Source organism: Ammospiza caudacuta, chromosome 31, assembly GCF_027887145.1.
Source record: "Ammospiza caudacuta isolate bAmmCau1 chromosome 31, bAmmCau1.pri, whole genome shotgun sequence".
Classification (NCBI taxonomy): domain Eukaryota; kingdom Metazoa; phylum Chordata; class Aves; order Passeriformes; family Passerellidae; genus Ammospiza; species Ammospiza caudacuta.
This window is the reverse complement of record NC_080623.1, coordinates 1,008,357-1,029,700: the sequence shown is the minus strand read 5'-3', so window position 1 is coordinate 1,029,700 and position 21,344 is coordinate 1,008,357. Positions and strand designations below refer to the sequence as shown.

Genomic DNA, 21,344 nt, shown 5'->3' with positions numbered 1-21,344 from the left:
CAGCAAAGCTACAAGTAGAAAAAAGGTCTCAGAATTTTCCACTGCAAGAAAACTGAAAAACAACTTCTAGCTTAAATTGTAATGTACTAACTTTTAGTGATTGGAGAACTAAATTTTAGTGATTGAATATGGTAATTGTAGTGGTTATGATAGGCTATGGATAACAGTTAAGGTATAGATTGGTTCTGCTGTATTAAGATGCTCATCAAAGAAGAGTATATAATATAATAAATGTATAAGAAAATATATCATAAATCTCTTTTCTGAAGTTTATAACTAAAAATATAAAATAAAAATATATTAAAATAATAGTGAAAAATTAAAATAATAAATAAATATATAAAATAAAATTTTAAAATAAATAAAAAATCTATTTAAATAAAATAAAGTAAAAAATAAATTAAAAATATATAAAAAAAGTATATAATATATGCAAAACCAAAGGGTCTCCAGGCCTGCCTGCAGCTGGAGCTGACAGCTGTGGGCACAGCTCTGTCAGCCACGGCCCTGGACTGCTGTGACACCTTGGATGGAATAAACTGCACTTACTGTACAATAAACTGCATTTTGTATACAATAAACTGCATTTTGGAGACAATGAAATGCAATTTGTGTACAATAAACTGCATTTTGTATATAATAAACTGCATTTTAACTGCATTTTGTGTACAATAAACTGCATTTTGGAGAGCAGCCTGGAGTTCCACATCCCTCATTTACAGGTGTGGGTGATGAAGATGAAGCTGATGATGATGATGATGATGATGGTGTGAGCAGTGTCATGGTGACGGTGTCAGTGGTGTTGGATGAGGAGGATGTTGGTGATTAATGTGACCATAGTGTGGGTGCTGGGATATGTGATGATGATGATGACGATGATGAAGATGATGGAGGCGCTGTGAGCAGTGTCCCAGCCTGCCCTGCCCAGGAAGCTAGAGGGAGCCCTGGGAGCCCCAGAGTGGCTCTGCTCAGTGTGGGGGAGAAACCAGAGACCCCCAGGGCTGGGTGAGGGGGGACAGACACAGGGACAGTTAGACGGACAGGGGACAGACACAGGGACATGGGACAGACACAGGGACAGACAGATGGATAGACATAGGGACAGGGAAGAGACACAGGGACAGACACAGGGACAGACAGAGGGACAGGGGACAGACACATGGACATGGTACAGACACAGGGACAGATAGACGGACAGGGGACAGACACAGGGACAGACAGACAGACAGTGGACAGACACAGGGACAGACAGAGGGACACACACAGACAGGGGACAGACAGAAGGACAGGGGCATGAGCACACACCCATTCATATGAGAAAAGCACCCATGAACACACAGAGTTGCTTTGCTGAAGGGTTTATTGATTATTGACTATTGATTATTGATTATTGATTATCAATCATTGATTATCAATTATCGATTATCAGTTTTTCCAGGGCCATTCCCAGGCTCCCAGGGCAGCTCTCCAGGAATGATCAAATCCTGACGGCCTTACAGGGACAGGAGCTGAGTGTGACCCCAGGGTGACCCCAGGGTGACGCCAGGGTGACCCCAGTGCGTCTCCAGAGCCCCCCAGAGACATCGAAACCCCCCCCAGAGCCCCCCAGGACCATCCCAAACTGGGGCAAACTGGGGGGGACTGGGGGGCACTGGGGGGTACTGGCATGCCCCCAGTGCCATCCCCAGCACAGCTCCGGGTACCCACCTCAGCCCTCTGCACTCCGAAGCCTTTGGGTTTCTGCAGAGAGGGGGCAGAGGGCACCGGGGTCACCACGGGGTCACCGGGGTCACCGCGGGGTCACCAGCCCAGCCGGGCAGGGGGCACAACTGGCCCCCAATATCCCCCAGTGCCCCCCAGTGCCCCAGAGTTCCACCAGTGCCCCCCATTCCATCCCAGTCCATCCCAGTTCCCCCCAATTCCCCCCAGTCCATCCCAGTTCCCTCCCAGTATCCCCAGTTCCCCCCAGTCCATCCCAGTATCTCCCAGTTCCCCCCAGTTCTGCCCAGTTAATCCCAGTATTCTGCAGTTCCCTCCATATCCTCCAGTCCATCCCAGTTCCTCCCCAGCCCATCTCAGTCCATCCAAGTCCATTCCAGTTCCCCCAGTCCATCCCAGTCCATCCCAGTTCCCCCAGTCTCACCTTGATGCAGCCCCCAATGCCTCCCACGATCCCGGACTGCAGGGGCAGAGCAAAGGGGGTTTGGGATTTGGGGGTTTAGGGATTTGGGATTTGGGAATTGGGGATTTGGGGATTGGGGGATTTTGGGGATTGGGGGATTGGGATTTGGGGATTTAAGGTTTGGGGGTTTGGGGATTTGGGAGTTTAGGGATTTGGGGGATTAGGGATTTGGGTTTTGGTGATTTGGGATTTGGAGATTGTGGATTTGGTAATTTGGGAGTTTGGGGATTTGGGATTGGGAGTTTGGGGATTTGGGATTGGGGGATTGGGAATTTGGATATTTGGGGGGATTGGGGATTTGGGGGCTGTACTGGGATGTCCTGGGCTATACTGGGCTATACTGGTACCCACCTGGCCATCACCAATGCCACCAATTTGCTGTGGGGAGAGCAGGAGATGTCCCCAAGGTCACTGGGGTGTCCCCCATTGCCCCCCATTGCCCCCCATTGTCCCCCATTGCCCCCAGTGTTCCCCAGTGCCCCCCATTGCTCCCCATTGCCCCCCAGTGCCCCCAGTGCCCCCCCAGTCCTTCCCAGTATCTCCCAGTCTATCCCAGTCCATCCCAGTGACCCCAGTCCATTCCAGTTCCCCTAGTCCATCCCAGTATCTCCCAGTGCCCCCCAGTCCATCCCAGTCCATCCCAGTGCCCCCAGTGCCCCCAGTCTCACCCCAGCACAGATCACTCCGCTGCCCTCCATGTCGGCCTGGGCAGGGACAGCAAAGGTTGGTCAGGGGATGGGATGGGATGAGGAGCCCCAAAAGGATGAGATGGGATGGGATCCATGAAATGGATGGGATTTTTGGGGAGCCCCAAAAGAATGGGATTTTTGGGGAGCCCCAAAAGAATGGGATGGGATTTTTGGGGAGCCCCAAAAGAATGGGATGGGTTCAATGGGATCAATAGGATGGGATGGGGTGGGATAAATGGGATGGGATGGGGAGTCCCAAAAGGATGGGATGGGATCCATGGGATGGATGGGATGGGATGGGATTTCTGGGGAGACCCCAGCCCTGAGCCCAGCCTGGGGCCCTGCAGCCTCACCTGGCTCTGAGCTGGCAGGCACAGCAGGATGGAGAAGAGCAGGGCCACGCTGAGAACAGCCACCTTCATCTTCCTCTGGCTCTGGGCAGCGCTGCCTGAGGCTGCAGCAGGTGAGGAGCACCTTTATCCCTGCCGCAACTCCTCCCTGCACCCTCCCTGCCAGCCCCCAGGCCAAAGCCCGGCTTGGCACAGCCCCCCGCCCTTGCCACAAACCCAGCCCTGGCACAGAGCCCATCCCACCCCACCTGTGGCACGGATCCACCCACCTCACCCGGCATCCCTCCAGCTTCCTGCACGGGGCAGCTGCCCCTGGAAGGGCCCAGGCACCTGGGGGGCCAAGGGGGGCAGGCAGGGAGCCAAAGGCACCTGGGGACCCTGTGGGGACAACCCCCAGTCCAACACAGTCCATCCTCCAACAGCTCCCCAGTCTCGGGGTTTTGCTGCTCAGGGTGACCCCAGATGTGGCACAAAGTCTCTTTTCCCATCCTGGCAGTCAGAGGAGCCAGACCTCCTCATTTCTCATTCCCAAGGTTGTTTATTGTTTTTTATCTATAAAATTCTTTCTCTGGCCTGCCCAGGTCCACTCAGCAAGACACTCCAGGCACTCTACCTCCTTCGGGGTGATGTTATCTTTTTATATATTTTTATTTCTACTTTATATTTATATATTTTAGGGATATGTATATATTATTATTTACACATATTTTTATATATTATAATTTTTACATATTTTTACATATTTTTATATATCTTATGTTTATATTTTATTCATATTAATTTATTTATATTTATAATGTTTATTTATATTTATAATGTTTTTGTCTATTTATGTGTTCTATTTTGTATATATTTATACATATTTTTATATATTATTTTTATCTATTTATTTAAAATTATATTATATTTATTTATCTATTTATTTATGTATTTTAGATTTATATTTTTTTCAAAATTCCACATACAATATTTACAAGTCCTTCCCAATACCTATGACTTGTGTTAGACAGTGAGCTTCTACCCTAAACTAACCCAAAAGTGCCACCATCACCCAGAGGACAGAGGCCAAGAAGAAGAAGAAAGACAAAGGCTGGACACACCCAGATCCCCCCATCTTGCCCCCTGAACCCCCATTCTAAAAACCCCAAAATTCTCCATTTTCACCCTGTGACAAATTCACTCGCATTCCACTCAAACTCTCTTGCCTTGTAATTCTTCCCATCAAGGTGGGGATTTGCTCCAAGGGTCACAATCCCAGTCCCAGCTGTCCTGGGCTCTGTGCCCAAGGCTCTGAGCCCCCCCTGGAGCCATCCAAGACAGACACACGGATGTGCTGGGGCCTGAAGCCCAGGGGAGATCCCCTGCCTGCCCCACTGTTCCACCCAGCCCCACTGGGTCCTGCTGGATCCCCCAATCCTGCTGGATCCCCCAAACCACTCCTGCTGGATGCCCCCAGTCCTGCTGGATCCCCCCAGTCTTGCTGGATCCCGCAATCTTGCTGGATCCCCCAATCCTGATGGATCCCCAAATCCAACCCTGCTGGATCCCCCCAATCCAATCCTGCTGGGTCCCCCCAGTTGTGCTGGATCCCCCAATCCAATCCTGCTGGATCCCCCAATCCAACCCTGCTGGATCCCCCAACCCTGCTGGATTCCCCAAATCCCACTGGATCCAATCCAACCCTGCTGGATCTCCCAATCCAATCCTGCTCCTGTGCGCCATGGAGAGAGATTTGGGGATCAGAATCTGATTTTATTGTGGGATCCAATAAATACATAATAATATATTGGGGACATATCATTATATATTTTTAATTATTAATATTAAAGTATTATTATTTATTATTTTAAAAATAATATTATAATTATTATAATGTATATTAAATTATATAATAGATATTTTAATAATATATAATGATATATTATTAAATTATATATAATTATATATTATGTATATTAATTTATTAAATTATTATAATCGTTAAATTATTATTAATATCATATATTGTTAAAATATAAATATTATTAGTATCAAAATGTATTATAATAGATATAATAAATATATATAACATTTATTATATATATAATAAACAATCATTAGATAGTATTATAATAAATATATATTTTTCTATAAAAATATATATTAAATTTAGATAGAATAATCTATATAATATATAGATTTATAACTATAGATTATTATAATAAATATAATAAATACTAATAATACCACTTATATAATAAATATATAATAAGATATCCCATTTCAGGGAGACCGGCAATGTGTGCTGGAATGATTGGGTAACAGTCACACAGACAAATTTATGCAAATAAATAATAAATATGCTAAATAAAAAAATAAAGAAAGAAAATATAATTAATAGATGCAAATAAATATTAAATATGCAAATAAATACATTTGGCAGAGTTTAATGAGATTTTCCTTTCCTGCTGAACCTGTCTCATTTAATCTCCTTGCAATCCAGGTCTAATTTTCACAGCTCCCTTTGCTTTTGCCATCCTGGTATCAAATCTCTGCTGTTCCCCAGGCCCAGAGTCCATCCCCTGCCTGGTGTCCCCCAACATCCCAACAGCTCCCAGAGCCCCAGGGCTGGCCCTGAGCAGGGCTCCCCTTCCTGCCCGAGGCTCCAGCCCAGCCCTGAGCCCTGGCACGGGGGAAAATGGGATTTTATCATTGGCTTTGGGCAAATATTCACATGGAAATTGTATGTGCTGTGTCAGAAAGTTGTGCTGGGTTAATTTTTTTAGAGTGTGGTAAATCTAATTTTAGGTTATAACATAATGTTAAAATAGAAACTCTGCTATGTGAGATACTTTTTTTTTAAAGAAAGGACTTGCACTGAGATAGCAGCTACAGGACACCTAAATCTTTCAGAGAATTTACTGGTTTCTTATCATAAAAAATGAACTTTTCCCCACCTTGAATGTGCTGTTAAAATTCAGAGGAAGAAGCTGACACTGACCAGACAGAATCCTGTGTTTGAATGGAATTTATGCATCATGTATGAGGGGTATGAATATGCAAAGGGCTATTGTTTTTCAGGGTTAATCCTCTGTTAATGTGGGTCCTTCCTTGTGCTAATTTTGCCCAGAGAAAGGTACCCAGACTGTCCATAACTCTTTGTTTTGATTGTCTCATATTGTCCTAATATAAATTATCCAAATTATTACTACACTAACTGCATTGCTATTTTTTATAAACATTTTATTACCATTAAACTTTTATCATTTCCAACCCAAGTTCTTTGCAGGGTTTTTCCCCAGGTGGCCCCGAGAGCTCAGAGCAGGGACGGTCCCTGGCAAAATGTAGTTTATTGTACCCAAAATGCAGTTTATTGTACCCAAAATGCAGTTTATTGTTCCCAAATTTCAGTTTATTGTACCCAAAATGCAGTTTATTGTACCCAAAATGCAGTTTATTGTACTCAAAAGGCAGTTTATTGTATCCCCCTCTCTGGCAGGGCTCCCAGAGCTGCCAGAGCCTCCATTGCCCACGGACACCCAGGGACATTTCCAGGAGATGTTCCCTGTTCAGGGACACTGCCCACACCGCAGGGACCTGGGGTGGGACAGGGGGGAAACCCTGCAGGGCCTGCCCCGACTGTTTGCCTTGGATTGGGGAGCACCAGCAGTGACCTGGAAGGGTTTAATTTTATCTGTGCCTGCTTTGTGCCTCCTTTGATGGGGAATTCAGCAGCCAGCAGTGACCTGGAAGGCTCTGGAAGGTTTCCCTGTTATCTGTGGGTGCTTTGTGCCTCCTTTGTGCACAATTGAGCAGCCAGCAGTGATCTGGAAGGTTTTCCTGTTGTATTTTGGTGCTTTGTGCCTCCTTGGTGCACCATTCAGGAATAGTGTTGGCTCAGGGATGTTCCCAGCCCTGCACACCCCAAGGGCCGTTCCAGATGATCCCAGCCAAAATCCAGTTTATTGTCTCCAAAATGCAGTTTATTGAGCACAAAATGCAGTTTATTGTTTCTAAAATTCAGTTCATTGTATCCAAAATGCAGTTCATTGTATCAAAAATGCAGTGTATTGTACCTAAAAGGCAGATTATGGGACCCAAAATGCTGATTATTGCTCAAAAAATGCACTTTATTTTCCACAAAATGCAGTTTGTTGCATCCAGAAAGTTACAGCAGTCCAGGGTCTTGCCTCTTTAACCCCCATTTTAAAACCCCAAATTCTACATTTTCACCCTGTGATAAATTCCCTGTCATTCTACTCAAACTCTAGTGGCTTGTAACTCCTGCATTTTGGAGACAATAAACTGGATTTTGGGTACAATAAACTGCATTTTGAAGAGCTGTGTGGAGTCCCACATCCCTCATCCAGGCTCTCACAAGATGTAAATATGGGCCGATCAGGCTCCTCTGTTTCCCCCTGTGGTCACAGCCTGGGGAAAATGGCCAGGCCAGGAATTGATTTGGAACCTGAGTGTGGAAGAAATCCCTTGGGAAGGATGAGAGGAAAATCAGGAATTTTCCAGGTTGCTGCCAGGGAGAGGCAGGGACACAGCCCAGGGCGGATCAGCTGCACCTCAGCCTCGCCCTGGTCACTTCTCCTGCCCATCCCTGCCCCAGACACCAAACTGGGAACATTTCCACGTTCCAATGATCCCAAACCAGGAGCAGGTGAGTGCAGAGCCCATGGAGCCAAGGCTGGGATCATCTGGAACGGCCCCTGGGGTGTGCAGGGCATGGAATGTTCCTGAGCCAACACTATTCCTGAATGGTGCACCAAGGAGGCACAAAGCACCAAAATACAACAGGAAAACCTTCCAGGTCACTGCTGGCTGCTCAGTTGTGCACAAAGGAAGCACAAAGCAACAAAAAACAACAGGAAAACCTTCCAGATCACTGCTGGCTGCTCAATTGTGCACAAAGGAGGCACAAAGCACCCACAGTTAACAGGGAAACCTTCCAGAACCTTCCAGGTCACTGCTGGCTGCTGAATTCCCCATCAAAGGAGGCACAAAGCAGGCACAGATAAAATTAAACCCTTCCAGGTCACTGCTGGTGCTCCCCAATCCAAGGCAAACAGTCGGGGCAGGCCCTGCAGGGTTTCCCCCCTGTCCCACCCCAGGTCCCTGCGGTGTGGGCAGTGTCCCTGAACAGGGAACATCTCCTGGAAATGTCCCTGGGTGTCCGTGGGCAATGGAGGCTCTGGCAGCTCTGGGAGCCCTGCCAGAGAGGGGGATACAATAAACTGCCTTTTGAGTACAATAAACTGCATTTTGGGTACAATAAACTGCATTTTGGGTACAATAAACTGAAATTTGGGAACAATAAACTGCATTTTGGGTACAATAAACTGCATTTTGGGTACAATAAACTACATTTTGCCAGGGACCGTCCCTGCTCTGAGCTCTCGGGGCCACCTGGGGAAAAACCCTGCAAAGAACTTGGGTTGGAAATGATAAAAGTTTAATGGTAATAAAATGTTTATAAAAAATAGCAATGCAGTTAGTGTAGTAATAATTTGGATAATTTATATTAGGACAATATGAGACAATCAAAACAAAGAGTTATGGACAGTCTGGGTACCTTTCTCTGGGCAAAATTAGCACAAGGAAGGACCCACATTAACAGAGGATTAACCCTGAAAAACAATAGCCCTTTGCATATTCATACCCCTCATACATGATGCATAAATTCCATTCAAACACAGGATTCTGTCTGGTCAGTGTCAGCTTCTTCCTCTGAATTTTAACAGCACATTCAAGGTGGAGAAAAGTTCATTTTTTATGATAAGAAACCAGTAAATTCTCTGAAAGATTTAGGTGTCCTGTAGCTGCTATCTCAGTGCAAGTCCTTTCTTTAAAAAAAAAGTATCTCACATAGCAGAGTTTCTATTTTAACATTATGTTATAACCTAAAATTAGATTTACCACACTCTAAAAAAATTAACCCAGCACAACTTTCTGACACAGCACATACAATTTCCATGTGAATATTTGCCCAAAGCCAATGATAAAATCCCATTTTCCCCCGTGCCAGGGCTCAGGGCTGGGCTGGAGCCTCGGGCAGGAAGGGGAGCCCTGCTCAGGGCCAGCCCTGGGGCTCTGGGAGCTGTTGGGATGTTGGGGGACACCAGGCAGGGGATGGACTCTGGGCCTGGGGAACAGCAGAGATTTGATACCAGGATGGCAAAAGCAAAGGGAGCTGTGAAAATTAGACCTGGATTGCAAGGAGATTAAATGAGACAGGTTCAGCAGGAAAGGAAAATCTCATTAAACTCTGCCAAATGTATTTATTTGCATATTTAATATTTATTTGCATCTATTAATTATATTTTCTTTCTTTATTTTTTTATTTAGCATATTTATTATTTATTTGCATAAATTTGTCTGTGTGACTGTTACCCAATCATTCCAGCACACATTGCCGGTCTCCCTGAAATGGGATATCTTATTATATATTTATTATATAAGTGGTATTATTAGTATTTATTATATTTATTATAATAATCTATAGTTATAAATCTATATATTATATAGATTATTCTATCTAAATTTAATATATATTTTTATAGAAAAATATATATTTATTATAATACTATCTAATGATTGTTTATTATATATATAATAAATGTTATATATATTTATTATATCTATTATAATACATTTTGATACTAATAATATTTATATTTTAACAATATATGATATTAATAATAATTTAACGATTATAATAATTTAATAAATTAATATACATAATATATAATTATATATAATTTAATAATATATCATTATATATTATTAAAATATCTATTATATAATTTAATATACATTATAATAATTATAATATTATTTTTAAAATAATAAATAATAATACTTTAATATTAATAAGTAAAAATATATATAATGGTATGTCCCCAATATATTATTATGTATTTATTGGATCCCACAATAAAATCAGATTCTGATCCCCAAATCTCTCTCCATGGCTCACAGGAGCAGGAATGGATTGGGAGATCCAGCAGGGTTGGATTGGATCCAGTGGGATTTGGGGAATCCAGCAGGGTTGGGGGATCCAGCAGGGTTGGATTGGGGGATCCAGCAGGATTGGATTGGGGGATCCAGCACAACTGGGGGGACCCAGCAGGATTGGATGGGGGGATCCAGCAGGGTTGGATTTGGGGATCCATCAGGATTAGGGGATCCAGAAAGATTGCGGGATCCAGCACGACTGGGGGGATCCAGCACGACTGGGGGGATCCAGCAGGATCGGTTTGGGGGATCCAGCAGGATCGGTTTGGTGGATCCAGCAGGACCCAGTGGGGCTGGGTGGAACAGTGGGGCAGGCAGGGGATCTCCCCTGGGCTTCAGGCCCCAGCACATCCGTGTGTCTGTCTTGGATGGCTCCAGGGGGGGCTCAGAGCCTTGGGCACAGAGCCCAGGACAGCTGGGACTGGGATTGTGACCCTTGGAGCAAATCCCCACCTTGATGGGAAGAATTACAAGGCAAGAGAGTTTGAGCGGAATGCGAGTGAATTTGTCACAGGGTGAAAATGGAGAATTTTGGGGTTTTTAGAATGGGGGTTTAGGGGGCAAGATGGGGGGATCTGGGTGTGTCCAGCCTTTGTCTTTCTTCTTCTTCTTGGCCTCTGTCCTCTGGGTGATGGTGGCACTTTTGGGTTAGTTTAGGGTAGAAGCTCACTGTCTAACACAAGTCATAGGTATTGGGAAGGAATTGTAAATATTGTATGTGGAATTTTGAAAAAAAATATAAATCTAAAATACATAAATAAATAGATAAACAAATATAATATAATTATAAATAAATAGATAAATATAATATATAAAAAAGTGTATAAATATATACAAAATAGAATACATAAATAGACAAAAACATTATAAGTATAAATAAACATTATAAATATAAATAAATTAATATGAATAAAATATAAACATAAGATATATAAAAATATGTAAAATATGTAAAAATTATAATATATAAAAATATGTGTAAATAATAATATATACATATCCCTAAAATATATAAATATAAAGTAGAAATAAAAATATATAAATACCCCGAAGGAGGTAGAGTGCCTGGAGTGTCTTGCTGAGTGGACCTGGGCAGGCCAGAGAAAGAATTTTATAGATAAAAAACAATAAACAACCTTGGGAATGAGAAATGAGGAGGTCTGGCTCCTCTGACTGCCAGGATGGGAAAAGAGACTTTGTGCCACATCTGGGGTCACCCTGAGCAGCAAAACCCCGAGACTGGGGAGCTGTTGGAGGATGGACTGTGTTGGACTGGGGGTTGTCCCCACAGGGTCCCCAGGTGCCTTTGGCTCCCTGCCTGCCCCCCTTGGCCCCCCAGGTGCCTGGGCCCTTCCAGGGGCAGCTGCCCTATGCAGGAAGCTGGAGGGATGTCGGGTGAGGTGGGTGGATCTGTGCCACAGGTGGGGTGGGATGGGCTCTGTGCCAGGGCTGGGCTTGTGGCCAGGGCGGGGGGCTGTGCCAAGCCGGGCTTTGGCCTGGGGGCTGGCAGGGAGGGTGCAGGGAGGAGTTGTGGCAGGGATAAAGGTGCTCCTCACCTGCTGCAGCCTCAGGCAGCGCTGCCCAGAGCCAGAGGAAGATGAAGGTGGCTGTGCTCAGCGTGGCCCTGCTCTTCTCCATCCTGCTGTGCCTGCCAGCTCAGAGCCAGGTGAGGCTGCAGGGCCCCAGGCTGGGCTCAGGGCTGGGGTCTCCCCAGAAATCCCATCCCATCCCATCCATCCCATGGATCCCATCCCATCCTTTTGGGACTCCCCATCCCATCCCATTTATCCCACCCCATCCCATCCTATTGATCCCATTGAACCCATCCCATTCTTTTGGGGCTCCCCAAAAATCCCATCCCATTCTTTTGGGGCTCCCCAAAAATCCCATTCTTTTGGGGCTCCCCAAAAATCCCATCCATTTCATGGATCCCATCCCATCTCATCCTTTTGGGGCTCCTCATCCCATCCCATCCCCTGACCAACCTTTGCTGTCCCTGCCCAGGCCGACATGGAGGGCAGCGGAGTGATCTGTGCTGGGGTGAGACTGGGGGCACTGGGGGCACTGGGATGGACTGGGATGGACTGGGGGGCACTGGGAGATACTGGGATGGACTAGGGGAACTGGAATGGACTGGGGTCACTGGGATGGACTGGGATGGACTGGGGTCACTGGGATCGACTGGGAGATACTGGGAAGGACTGGGGGGGAACTGGGGGCACTGGGGGGCAGTGGGGAGCAATGGGGGGCACTGGGGGCACTGGGGGGCACTGGGGGCAATGGGGGACAATGGGGGGCAATGGGGGCAATGGGGGACACCCCAGCGACCTTGGGGACATCTCCTGCTCTCCCCACAGCGAATTGGTGGCATTGGTGATGGCCAGGTGGGTACCAGTATAGCCCAGTATAGCCCAGGACATCCCAGTACAGCCCCCAAATACCCAATTCCCCCAAATATCCAAATCCCCAATCCCCCAATCCCAAACCCCAAACTCCCAAATTACCAAATCCGCAATCTCCAAATCCCAAATCCCCAAAACCCAAATCCCCCAAATCCCTCAAATCCCCCAAATCCCCAAATCACCAAAACCCAAACCCCTAAAATCCCCAAATCCCTAAACCCCCAAATCCCAAATCCCCTTTGCTCTGCCCCTGCAGTCCGGGATCGTGGGAGGCATTGGGGGCTGCATCAAGGTGAGACTGGGGGAACTGGGATGGACTGGGATGGACTGGGGGATCTGGGATGTACTCGGATGGACTGGGATGGGCTGGGGAGGAACTGGGATGGACTGGAGGATATGGAGGGAACTGCGGAATACTGGGATTAACTGGGCAGAACTGGGGGGAACTGGAAGATACTGGGATGGACTGGGGGGAACTGGGGATACTGGGGGGGAACTGGAATGGACTGGGGGGAATTGGGGGGAACTGGGATGGACTGGGATGGAATGGGGGGAACTGGGGGAACAGGGGGATACTGGGGGGGAACTGGGATGGACTGGGGGGAATTGGGGGGAACTGGGATGGACTGGTATGGAATTGGGGGAACTGGGGGAACAGGGGGATACTGAGGGGGAACTAGGATGGACTGGGGGGCACTGGGGGGCACTAGGGAATATTGGGGGCCAGTTGGGCCCCCCGCCCGGCTGGGCTGGTGACCCCGCGGTGACCCCGTGGTGACCCCGGTGCCCTCTGCCCCCTCTCTGCAGAAACCCAAAGGCTTCGGAGTGCAGAGGGCTGAGGTGGGTACCCGGAGCTGTGCTGGGGATGGCACTGGGGGCATGCCAGTACCCCCCAGTGCCCCCCAGTCCCCCCCAGTTTGCCCCAGTTTGGGATGGTCCTGGGGGGCTCTGGGGGAGTTTGGATGTCTCTGGGGGGCTCTGGAGACGCACTGGGGTCACCCTGGCGTCACCCTGGGGTCACACTCAGCTCCTGTCCCTGTCAGGCCGTCAGGATTTGATCATTCCTGGAGAGCTGCCCTGGGAGCCTGGGAATGGCCCTGGAACAACTGATAATTGATAATCGATAATCAATGATTGATAATCAATAATCAATAGTCAATAATCAATAAACCCTTCAGCAAAGCAACTCTGTGTGTTCATGGGTGCTTTTCTCATATGGATGGGTGTATGCTCATGCCCCTGTCCCTCTGTCAGTCCCTCTGTCTGTCCCTGTCTCTGTTTCCTGTCCCTCTGTCTGTCCCTCTGTCTGTCCCTGTGTCTGTCTGTGTCTGTGTCTGTCCCCTGTCCATGTGTGTCTCTCTGTCTGTCCCTGTGTCTGTCTACTGTCTGTTTGTCTGTCCCTGTGTCTGTCCCTATGTCTGTCCCGTGTCCGCCTGTCTGTCCCTGTGTCAGTCCCTGTGTCTTTCCCCTGTCCTCTGTCTGTCCCTGTGTCTGTCCCCCCTCACCCAGCCCTGAGGGTCTCTGGTTTCTCCCCCACCCTGAGCGGAGCCACTCTGGGGCTCCCAGGGCTCCCTCTGCCTTCCTGGGCAGGGCAGGCTGGGACACTGCTCACAGCGCCTCCATCATCTTCATCATCGTCATCATCATCATCACATATCCCAGCACCCACACTATGGTCACATTAATCACCAACATCCTCCTCATCCAACACCACTGACACCGTCACCATGACACTGCTCACACCATCATCATCATCATCAGCTTCATCTTCATCACCCACACCTGTAAATGAGGGATGTGGAACTCCAGGCTGCTCTCCAAAATGCAGTTTATTGTACACAAAATGCAGTTAAAATGCAGTTTATTATATACAAAATGCAGTTTATTGTACACAAATTGCATTTCATTGTCTCCAAAATGCAGTTTATTGTATACAAAATGCAGTTTATTGTACAGTAAGTGCAGTTTATTCCATCCAAGGTGTCACAGCAGTCCAGGGCCGTGGCTGACAGAGCTGTGCCCACAGCTGTCAGCTCCAGCTGCAGGCAGGCCTGGAGACCCTTTGGTTTTGCATATATTATATACTTTTTTTTATATATTTTTAATTTATTTTTTATTTTATTTTATTTAAATAATTTTTTTATTTATTTCTAAACTTTATTTTATATATTTATTTGTTATTTTATTTTTTCACTATTATTTTAATATATTTTTATTTTATATTTTTAGTTATAAACTTCAGAAAAGAGATTTATGATATATTTTCTTATACATTTATTATATTATATACTCTTCTTTGATGAGCATCTTAATACAGCAGAACCAATCTATACCTTAACTGTTATCCATAGCCTATCATAACCACTACAATTACCATATTCAATCACTAAAATTTAGTTCTCCAATCACTAAAAGTTAGTACATTACAATTTAAGCTAGAAGTTGTTTTTCAGTTTTCTTGCAGTGGAAAATTCTGAGACCTTTTTTCTACTTGTAGCTTTGCTGCCTTGTTTGCCTGCGCTATCTTCCTGCTTGGTAAAAACATCTTCTTGTTTGAGGTGGGTTTATCCTTTGCTCTAAGTCATAAAAACTTCTTCTAACTAACACACCCTTTCCTTCTTGGTTATCCAGTAAGACTGGCTCACCAATACTTTTCTTCTATATCAAAACTTGCTTTCATTTCTATTCCTTTATCAGATTCTACATTTAAAAATCCTTCTGCCATACGTGCATATCTGTGAAATTTCCTTGTCAGACTTTCATACTGCCCAACATTTATCCACAATGGGACCACTGCCCTCCCCAAGAGTGTGTCCCCTACAGCAGAACCAGCATTGACCCTCTCATTGTGATCAATACCCACAGCATTGACCCTGTCAGTGTGATCAATACCCACAGCGGGACCCTGTCAGTGTGATCAATACCCACAGAAGAACCCTGACAGTGTGATCAATACTGTCTTGATTTGCAAAGACGGGAGTCTGCTAAGGAAGGCAGGAGCCACCCCTGAAATGGAGAATGTAAACCCTCCCCACCCCTCTGAATTGCTATAAATTTTAAATTAAGGGGCTCTCAGGCAAAAATATGGGAGCAGGAAATAACTGTTCTTTAATAGGGAAAGGAAAAAAATAAAAGGATAAAATTAACAGTGCGGTACACTAGAACAACACTGACAGAGTCAGAACCCAACCTGACACCCTGTGGGTTGGGGTGTTGGTGGCAATCCAATTGGAAATGTGGCTGCAGCCCTCCTGAAGTGTCAGGTATGGTTCTGTTGGAGCAAGGGGGTTGTGTAGAGAAGGATGTATTCTTCCTCCGAAGACCCAGTGGGAAAAGAGACAGCTGCTGTTCCTCTGGGAAATCCCATGGAGAAAGCCGTGCTGGTGTCTCAAAAACCTCTGGATTATATCTGGGTAGCAATGCTTGACTCCTCCCTCTGGGCTCATTTCTCACAATGGGATGTTATAGTTCTTATCAGTCATGCCATGCGTAGACGTTCAATAGTCTGTTATCAGCAGATGTCCCCTCCCAGCGAGGTGTGATTGTGGTTACTCAAAGAGAGAGATAAGGCAAACTGCCCACTGGACAAAAGATAATCTGCCATACAGATGGTAATAGAAAACGTCTTGCATTGCAATCTTCAACAGACCCACCTGGTCACAACTGACCCATGGTTGCATGAGGTTTCCCGGTGTCACCATGGTCACTGTCAGAGGCTGGGTGAGATCAATGTCCTGAGACACCATGGGATGAACTGTCAGTCAGTCACACAGTGGGGACAGTGCTAACCCAGCCCCGATTGCCCGAGCAATCAGAAATCCCACCTGGGGGGAGGCTCACAAAGGCCTGGGGGCTTAAAAACACCAAGCACAAGGTCAGCCCCTGGTATGCACTCTGCGTTCTCCTGGGGTTTGTGTCTCACCCACACTGGAACCCTAGGAACTGATAGTCATATGCGTGTCTTGCTATAGAGCTTCTGTCTTTCTGTCTCTCTCTTTTCTCCTTCTAATGCTCTTTATATAGAACATTTTTGGGTACCTCAACAGCTTAAAGGTTTCTAGGTGAAATGAGCTAAGGTAATGAAGTTGCTGCTATGATAAATGTTTTCTGTGTAATTGGATGTTGCATTGAAACCTCTTCCAAAGTTTCTTGATTTTGTGTACTTTGGCAGTAAAATTTTGTGTCATTTTGGCCTCTTGTGAATATTGGGCTGATGTTTCACCTTTGCACCAAACATGAGTAAAGGAGCCTTTGCTTACCTCCAGCATTTCAGTGTTCTGGGTTGTTACACCCCACAGGCTCACAGTGGCCTCTTGTTTCCACACTGGCCCCTTGGTTCCATGGGCCCCAACAGTGCCACAACGATCCCCTTGGTTCCACAACTTCCCACAGTGTTGTAGAGAATACATTGTTCAAGGAGTTAATATAAAGTTCCAATGACAGTTCTAGAGTGTTTGTTTAATGTCTTATAGTTATGTAAAGTTCCAATGTTAGTTATTAATTGCTTGTTAAAGGTTTTATAATTATGTAAATCTCCTTACTGTGGGGTATTACCCCCGCTGCTCCCACTCTCATCTAAAATGGCGAAGGATCCTAGATCATAAAGAAGATGATTATGTCACCTAATAAGCAAATATGAAACTCCCATAGGACTTAGCAGAAAAGGATTACATAACAAAAATCCCTAAAACAATGACCAACCATGCAAATAAAGAATCGCAATAAATAACACCTCTAAACAGAGAGAACATAAGATAGTATCAAAGACCCTGGTCAGAACTTTTCACCTTCGTCAGCCTAACCAGAGCGGGCCAAGAGCAGTATAAAGACTATGAATCTGATGCCAAGAGGCACCTACTCAGAGACTCTTGTGAGGAAAAAGACCTAGCTCTGCTGCACGATGGAGCTGACCTCCTCCTCCTCCTCCTCCTCCTCCTCCTCCTCCTCCTCCTCCTCCTTGCCGTCTCGGGAGGAGCGGTGGTGTGCGCACACCCCATGGGTCCCCTACCTAGACTGTTTCCAGTAAAACTGAAATCACTAAAGAGCTGATCACGTGCCATTCATACCAGTCTTGGGGACTGGTCTGTGATAGGCCACACCCGAAGAGGACTGAGGGCCTCCAGGATATCTGGCCCTATCTGGAGCGGTCGGCAGCAGCCTAGGAACAAACAGTGTGGAGGAACATCGGTAAGTGAAGCCAATGGCAGGAGTAGGAGGCAAGCAAAAGAAGTGTGTGTGCAACGGGGCCCGGCAGCTCGGAGCCCCAAAGCAGCTGTGGCCCTCCCAGCACCGCGGTTCTGGACTCCTGCGAGGGGAACGGCCACAAACAGAGGGAAGCAAGAGAAGCCTAAGTGAGTGAGAGGCCTCCCAGGGGGATAGGGTGGGCCCCCCTCCGGGCGTGCAGAGGAACAGAAATGTGAGTGGCACACAAGGGGTCGGCCTTCCCCCTTAAGGATTGGTAGGCGCCCTCAGGGCGTGTTGAGGGTGGCAGACGAATTGGTGAGTTGGCACGCAAACCCCGAACGGAGCTCCGGGTGCGTGGAGGATCGGGGCAGTGTGAGTCGCACACAATCCCTGGAGTGGGTGCACACGGGTCCCTACGGGAGTTTGGGGTGCCCTGAGTACAGCAGCAGCACTGAGTAGAGCCAAGAGGACCCCAGTGCCCAGGGTGGGACAGTGGTGCTGGGGGATCAGTGTGCTGCGGGTCAGATAGAAACCGTAAACCCACTGGAGGCCCCTGGGGGGACTGGGGTCAAAGGGCAGGGCAGGGCTGGGCTTACAGGGCAGGGCATGGCTGGACCTGCCCCTTCCTCCCCCACACACAAAATGTTTATTGCCAACAATCTCCTCCAGTCTGTCATAACAGGAAATGTTGGAGGTGAAATCCCAATTGTGGCCATGGGCACCTGGCTGAGAAGGACAGTTCTTTTCCATAGGAAGGAAAGCACAAAACCCCAAGATTTGGAAGGCAGGTGAGAGCCTCAGTAGGCCAAGGCCAGCCAGACTTGTCAGTAATAGCAGATTTTGGATATAGGGAATTTTGGAGGTGGAAACCCAATCTCGGCCATGGGCACCTTGACAAGCAGGACTGTTCTTTCCCATGGGAAGGAGAGCATCAGCCTACCCCAATGTTTTGGGGACAGATGAGAGGTGACCATTGTGAAAGTACTGCCAGCCAGACTTGTCCTGGTGATATTGCTATGGGAAGAATGCCTGGATATAAGGAAATTTGGAGGTGAAATTCCAAATTCTGGCCATGGGTGCCTGGAGCAGAAGGACAGTCCTTTTCCATTGGGAAGGAAAGCACAGAGCCCCAGTGTTTTGGCAGCAGATGGGAAATGACCCTCAACATGCAAAGGTCACTTGGACCAGTCAGGCACTCCATGGGAGGCCAAACCAGCTAAACCTGTTCTGTGTTCCCTTGGTTTTAAGGGGCTCCATAGTGTCACAATGGTGCCTTGGATCCATGGGGCCCCACAGTGTCATAATGGGGACTTGACTCCATGGGTTCCAGCAGTGTCACATTGGCCTCTTGGTTACAAGACCTGCAGTGTCACACTGGCCCCTAGGTTCCATGGGGTACCACAATGTCACAGTGGCCCCAAGGTGTCATAAGGCCCCACAGTGTCACAATGGTCCCAAGGATTCCATGAGCCCTTGCAGTGTCACAATGGTCTCCATGGTTCCCCAGGCCCCACAATGTCACAGGACTCCTCTGTTCCATGAGGTATGCAATGTCACAATGGACCTTTGGACCCTTGGGTTTTGCAGTGTCACAATGATCTTCTTTGGTTCCACAGTGTCACAATGGACCATTAATGATAGTAGGCAACTCTGGAGCTTTGGTTCCATGCAGCCCTGCAGTGTCACAAAGACCTCTTGGTTTCACGAGGCCCCACAATATCACAATGATCCTCCCAGGGTCACAATGGTCTCACTGGTTCTATGAGGCCTCGCAATGTCACAATGCTTTGCTTATTCCATGGGGCCCCTCAGTGTTACAATGGTCTCCATGTTTCCATGTGTCCCCTGAGTGTCAAAATGGTCTCTGTGATTCCATGGTGCCCCTCAGTGTCACAATGGCCCCTTGGTTCCATGACACCCCAAAGTGTCATAATGGTCTCCATGGTTCCATGCAGCCCCACAGTGTCACATTTGACCCTTGGTTCCATGGGGCCTCTCAGTGTCACAATGATCCCTGCATTCCATGCAGCCACACAGCATCAGTACAGTCCCCTTGGTTCCATGAGTCCCCACAGTGTCACAATGGTCCCTTGGTCTCACAGGGCCCCACAGTGTCACAATGGTCCCTTGGTTCCATGGGCCCTGTGCTACTGCATTCCCCCCTCCCCTTCTCAGGCCGCCCTGCCAGCTGAGAAATGCTCCTTGGGCCTTGGCCTTGGCCAACAGCCCCTGGGCTCAGCTCCTCTGCAGCTCATCACAAACACTGTCTGCTCCAGGCACTGCTGCTGCCCAACCAGCTCCTGGTTCCTTTAGCAGCAGCCCTGGGAACTGTTTTTGTTCCCCCCGTGGCACAAGATCCCTGTTCTCACCCTGTCAAAGAAAGCTGTTGCTGCCAAGTGTGGCCAGGATGAGCCATTGCTGGGACTGAAGCCCCTCTCTTGGGGCCCTGCAAACAGCGCTCCAAATGGAGCCCTTGGAGCTCTCCTGGGCCAGGCACTCCCTCTGAGTGGGGCCTCTCCCAGCCTGGAACTCTCCCGTTTGCTGCACTTGGGGATCCCGAACAACCACAAAGCCTGGGCTGATCCCCCCACTCCTCCAGGCTCAACCCTTTGCCCTTTTCTGGGGAGATGCCAAAGCATCAGCAGTGAGCATTTCCTGCCCTCAAGGGAATTGCTCACAGGTGCCTTGCACTGACTCTTTGTGTCTATGTGCACACAGGAGTGCCTGTGCAGGGGAAATGTGGCAGAAATGCTGTTCTCTGAGGGGTTGGAGTGCCTTGGGTAGCTGAGTCAGTCAGGCCTGTAGGGAAGGGTAAATCACAAGGTCTAAGTGAAGATAAATGCAGTTTAAAGTTGTTATTTTTCTAATTTGTTACCTTTAATAAAAGGTATAAGCTAAGTTCAATATCGTTAAGTGTTATTCCTCTGTTAAACTGCAAAGTCATAGGTTTGAGTTAGGTTAAATGCTGTTATGCTCTGCTCTTTTGCTAAATTGTGACGTAGAAAGTATCAGTTAAGGTTAAGGTGTAAGTTAACAGGACTTAAGTTTGAGTTCTGTTAAGCTTTTAGGCCGTATTCCTTTTATCCTTGCCTCCAATGTCCTTGTGTCACACACACACACAGAGGGAGAGTTCTCGGTTAATTTCTGGTTTGATTGCCTGGATTCTGTTTGGTTTTGTTTCTGCTTTGTTTCCCTTGTGTGCCTGAAGTGACCAGTCAGGAGCAAAGTGACTCTTGCCAAGGAACTTTCTGCTGCTGTCCCTTAATACTCAATCTGGTTTTTGCTGCTCCCTTGCTGGGGATTTTTTCAGCGCTCTCAAGGCCTCGTTTGTAACAGGGTGAAGGAGCCCTGGCCCAGGCTCTGGCCCTGGGGGACACGGGGATGCTGCCGGGGGGTCCCTGTCCCCCTGTGCCACCCCCAGGGCCCCGGCCCCCCGGCCCCATGTCAGGCTCTGGGGTCGATCTCGTGGAACATCCTCTGGGGGAGGCCACGGGGCCGGGGGCAGGGGGACCCAGGAGGACAGGGGACCCCGCTG

General features: G+C 47.3%; 2 long non-coding RNA genes and 1 pseudogene across 2 annotated transcripts; 1 reads left to right on the top strand and 2 right to left on the bottom strand.

The window, feature by feature from the left end:
- LOC131569699 (zinc finger protein 665-like) overlaps positions 1-21,344 on the bottom strand; it is a 129,942-nt pseudogene that overhangs the window by 25,488 nt on the left and 83,110 nt on the right.
- Positions 1,344-3,309, bottom strand: LOC131569885 (uncharacterized). The gene is made up of 6 exons (XR_009275815.1): positions 3,225-3,309; positions 2,851-2,886; positions 2,534-2,560; positions 2,144-2,179; positions 1,708-1,740; positions 1,344-1,492 (listed from the first exon to the last, which is right to left on the bottom strand). It is a non-coding gene; the product is annotated as an uncharacterized LOC131569885 (long non-coding RNA).
- On the top strand, positions 11,798-13,812 carry LOC131569883 (uncharacterized). The gene is made up of 6 exons (XR_009275814.1): positions 11,798-11,889; positions 12,228-12,263; positions 12,581-12,607; positions 12,882-12,917; positions 13,433-13,465; positions 13,669-13,812. It is a non-coding gene; the product is annotated as an uncharacterized LOC131569883 (long non-coding RNA).